The following is a 5,345-nucleotide window of genomic DNA, read 5'->3' as shown; positions in this document are numbered from 1 at the left end:
TAACCTCAGATATGCAGATAACACCACCCTTATGGCAGAAAGTGAAGAAGAACTAAAAAGCCTCTTGAAGGTGAAAGTGGAGAGTGAAAAAGTTGGCTTAAAGATCAACATTCAGAAAACAAAGATCATGGCATCCGGTCCCACCACTTCATGGGAAATAGATGGGCAAACAGTGGAAACAGTGTCAGACTTTATTTTTCTGGGCTCCAAAATCACTACAGATGGTGACTGCAGCCATGAAATTAAAAGACGCTTACTCCTTGGAAGGAAAGTTATGACCAACCTAGATAGCATATTCAAAAGCAGAGACATTACTTTGCCAATAAAGGTCCGTGTAGTCAAGGCTATAGTTTTTCCAGTGGTCATATATGGATGTGAGAGTTGGACTGTGAAGAAGGCTGAGCGCTGAAGAATTGATGCTTTTGAACTGTGGTGTTGGAGAAGACTCTTGAGAGTCCCTTGGACTGCAAGGAGATCCAACCAGTCCATTCTGAAGGAGATCAGCCCTGGGATTTCTTTGGAAGGAATGATGCTAAAGCTGAAACTCCAGTACTTTGGCCACCTCATGCGAAGAGTCAACTCATTGGAAAAGACTCTGATGCTGGGAGGGATTGGGGGCAAGAGGAGAAGGGGACGACAGAGGATGAAATGGCTGGATGGCATCACTGACTCGATGGACGTGAGTCTGAGTGAACTCCGGGAGTTGGTGATGGACAGGGAGGCCTGGTGTGCTGTGATTCATGGGGTCGCAAAGAGTCGGACACGACTGAGCGACTGATCTGATCTGATCTGATAAATATACACACTATGTCTATGTGTTTACTATATATATGTAATATGTATATACTATATGATAAAAGAATACACTTATATAAACCAAAGTCACTTTCAGTTCATAGCAGGAAACAAAAACATAGTAGCTTTTAAAGTCTCTATGGAAAAATGTAAAATATAGTTACTCATCATAATTTATTTCACTATAATAGAAAACTTGACATTAAAGAGAATATTCAATAATCTCTTCATAAAATCTTTCCTTAGAAGAAATGAGTTATTTTTTTTAGGATTAAGGTGAAACATAAACTTATGCTAGCTACATTTCAATTACTATTTAATTTACTGATATTTTCCAATATAAAAATAGGATTAAACAAATTTAGAATAAAGGACAGAAATTTAAAATATAAGCACAAACTCAAAAGTCCCTCCTGTACAGGTTGAGATAATTTTAATACATTTTTATAAGAATTTAGAAATAAATACCTCTTTAAACTGATTTCACATATTAATGATCACAACCTCTGGAAAATCTTTATACAGAAAATACTGTCATTGCAGTTGCCAAAATAATGGGCTTTATGTTGATATTTCTTAGCTTCTATTAATAAATCTGTTTTAGGGATTCCCTGGTGGTCCAGTGGTTAACAATTCACTTTGTAATGCAGGGACATGGGTTTGATCCCTGATCCAGGAAGATCCCACATGCTTCGAGGTAACTGTGCTTACGTGCCGCAGCTTCCGAAGGTGGTATGTCTGGAGCCAGTGCTCTACAACAAGAGAAACCACCACCACAAGTCTGCAACTAAAGAATAGCCCCATCTCACCACAATTAGAGAAAAACCCGCACAGCACGAAGACCCAGTGCAGCCAAAAAAAAAAAAAAAAGATAATTAAAGAAATAATAAAATGTTTTAGAATCTTTGCTAGAGGTACATTTTTTTTGCTATTAGTAATAGCCTTATTTCAAAGTTTACTCCTTTCTCCATATCCCAAACTTGTTGCCTAATTTTATAGGGTATCTAAAAGTCTCCTTTAGAAATTCAGTATGTACAAATTGTTATTGTTCAGTTGCTAAGTCGTATCCAACTCTTTGCAACCCCATGAACTGCAGCACACCAAGCTTCCCTGTCCTTCACTATCTCCCTGAGTTTGCTCAAATTCATGTCCATTGAGTCAGTGATGCCATACTAACATCTCATCCTCTGTTGCCCCCTTCTCCTCTTGCCCTCAATCTTTCCCAGCATGGGCTCCACCGGGGACGGCGACTAGATATCAGTAAAATTAATTTTTAAAATGTACAAAGTATCTACTAAGCCCTGTGCATTCATGATCTAATTTAACAGTATCTATAGCATAGATTCAGAGAAGGCGATGGCACCCCACTCCAGTACTCTAGCCTGGAGAATCCCATGGACAGAGGAGCCTGGTGGGCAGCCGTCTATGGGGTCGCACAGAGTCGGACACGACTGAAGTGACTTAGCAGCACAGCATAGATTTAAACATGAGGAAATTTAAGCTTAGATTAAGCAAACTGTCCAAGGTCACACAGCTTAAATATGTGGTAAGGCCAGAACTTGAACCCAGGTCTATGCGATCAAGAAATCTATTCTTGTAAAGTTTGTACAATCTTGCTTCACATTTAAATACCACTTAGTTTTAAAAAAACTTTCACATAGATTATTTAGGGTTTCTCTAATTTGAAATCTTAATACCCTTGACAGAAAGGTCCTAAACATCAAACCCAAAGCCCCCAATCCCAACTTTTCTAAAAAGCATATAACTAAAGTGGCAGTGCTGAAGGATGATCTACTGACTTTTAGTCTAGCGCTATAGCACATGTAGCTTTCAGTGCCCCCTTTTACATTAAATACAACTCACCCCACTCTCCTTCCCTCCCATATCATCCAAACACATTACAAACATATATGCTGTGAAAATAAGTTGGTCACTATGTTAATAAAGACATATTATTATGTCTGAGGTTTATATCTATTCTACTGACCATGATTTTCATAGCTGCTATTGACAATTTATACTTGAAAGCTAGTATCTAGTGTGTTACCTTAGAAGGCATTATGATCTGCAGGAATTTTAAAACTAGTTCAATCTCCCTGTCCAGTTATCTCATACACAGTCAATAAACAATTCATTGAATGCCCATCTACTTCATCATCCAGGAGCTAAAGACCAAGAGTAGGGACACTGTCCTTGAATTCCTAGGAGTTGTATAGTTTACTAAGGTACAGCCTAACAAACAGTAATTAAAAACAATGTTCTGGAGGTGAAAATAGAAGAATATTGTGCAGTATTCTACAGAAGTGAGTGCCTAGCTCTGCCCACAGAGGAAGAAAGCATTCTTGGTGCTGGCCATAACCTATAAAGATAGTGACATATAAGCAAGACTTCAGAGTAAGCATACAAGAGCTGTTGGGGACTCAAACACAAGAACCCCTGTGTGCCATTTAATACTGAACTTCAGCACAGTTCTCTAACGAATGTTAAGATTTCTATATAGGGAATATCCTGGCAGTCCAGTAGTTAGGACTCAGAGGAATTCCCTGGCAGTCCGGTACTTAAGACTCTGTGTTTCCACTGAGGTGGCCTGGGTTCAATCCCTGGTTGGGGAACTAAGATCCTACATTCTGCATGGTGCAGCCAAAAAAAAAAAAAGAGATTTCTACATATAATGCTCATTGACAGATAAAGTTAGTCTCAGAAATAGATTCCATGCCACACAGAGATCACTTGTTTGTGAAAACTGTACAATATCAAAACTCTTTTTCAAATTCAACTTTAATAGTAATTCAGTCACCAATTCCTGCTGCCAATCTTTCAGATTTCATTAGTGGTCTAAATGATTGCTTTAGTAAGTTTCCTAAAATCAGGGGAATTGTGAAGTAAAACTGCAAACTCATTCAATCTCTTTCACATTGACATTTTCTCCTCTAGGACTCAATGCTTTTTAGCCTGCTTTCTCTATCCCATTTTGGTCTCACCCAGACAGGACTGATTTGGACTTCAAAAATCCTTATTATTTGGTGAATTCGTTTTAATTGGTGAAATGTCACCTGGGCAATGAAGCAACACTGCTTATGTTTTTCTGTCCTCTAGAGATCAGGGAATCTCATTCTGGAGCAAATCAATAGATAAAAACTATGTATCAGTAGCAGACATCCCGAAACATAAACATCTCAACAGATTAGGTATATACCAATATAGATATATGCACAAAACACTAAAACTGTAAAGCATAACAGTGGTTTTCATTACTTAGAGAAAGCAAGAAAGATCTTAAGGTTATCTTATCTAGTAATGAGCATCAATAGTCTAGTTTCTCTATTTTTGAACTTGGCTTTAAAGTTTAACTGAGAAAATGATTTTTCAGATTAAGAAAAAGTGTAATTTAAATTTTAAAAATCAAATTTGTAATTTCTGTTAAGTCCTTTCAATTTAAAAGAAGGAAGGGACTTTCTGAGTTTGTAGTGTAAACAAGAGTTTAACCCCAAACAGAAAAACATTCTTCCATAAAGCACACTGTTTGGGGTCAAAACATTGGTTACTACATTACTACATTGGTTACTACATGAAATGGGAGTACACTGGGTTGGGCAAAAACCTAAACAATCATTTCTGCATTTTCAGAAATCTGAAGACGTCACCTGGAGTTTTACAAACGGGAAAAGTAGGTATACAAATGCTACTTAATACTAATTTAGCATTAGTTAAGAAATTGATTGGGAGTAGCGATTAAGTAGGATTTTAGGGAGAAATGGCAAAAGGATGTCAAAGGTAAAAAATATGAAGTCAGCAATATTTAGACTTAACCTCCTAACCTTTAAGTTTACGGTCAAACGCACTGGTTTATTACCTTTCCAGCCCAATTTGTTTCTGAAGAATTACTCCCTTCCAGGGAAGTCAGTTCTGCATAAGCTAGCCTGGGTCTCCTGCAGATCATGACATCGCAACACCATCTTTTAACGCCTCCTCATTCAATCTAAACTGTCGCATTAACAACACTGCCTGTTTTTGAAGCTAGTATAGCTTTACTCTTTCAAGTATCCTCTCCGTTTCTACACCATAAAATTGGAGAAGAGAAAAGTAAAAAGCCACCTTTTACCATTCCAGACCCATTCAAAAGTTGTGAACATCTCTCGCAGGGATGTCAGATAAAAACTAGAATTACTGAGAATGCACACTAGGAAGCAAGCTTAACAGTGACTGCAGTGAGAGAGTGTGTGCATCGCGACGTTCTCTCCTAAGCCTGTCTCACAGGAGCCGCCTCTGCCTCCGGGGTTTTTCCTATCTCCCGGTTCCCCACTCGGGAGCTGAAGGGGAAGACCTTACAAGGCCTCTGCCAAAGAACAGGCTTTGGGGATTGAGACCTGGAGACTACTGCAGACCCCAACTAATGTCTGAATTAACCCCACTACCCGAAGCCCCAAAGACTTGAATGGGGACCCATAATGGCCGCACTCACCCCCAGCCCCGGGAAAGGTGAACATCTCAACCCCTAAGTTTGCAGGGGCGACCACAGTGGCGGGGATTGGACGAGGGGAGGGGGTCAA

The 5,345-nt window shown here is 39.0% G+C and overlaps 1 protein-coding gene across 1 annotated transcript in view; it reads right to left on the bottom strand.

Annotated features, from left to right (window-relative positions):
• Nucleotides 1–5,345, bottom strand: part of ATP6V1A (ATPase, H+ transporting, lysosomal 70kDa, V1 subunit A) — a 61,371-nt gene that overhangs the window by 55,582 nt on the left and 444 nt on the right. The window lies entirely within an intron of this gene.

Source organism: Bison bison, unplaced genomic scaffold, assembly GCF_000754665.1.
Source record: "Bison bison bison isolate TAMUID 2011002044 unplaced genomic scaffold, Bison_UMD1.0 scf7180017864215, whole genome shotgun sequence".
Lineage (NCBI taxonomy): Eukaryota > Metazoa > Chordata > Mammalia > Artiodactyla > Bovidae > Bison > Bison bison.
The sequence above is the reverse complement of the archived record's forward strand: the minus strand, read 5'-3'. Positions and strand labels throughout refer to the sequence as shown.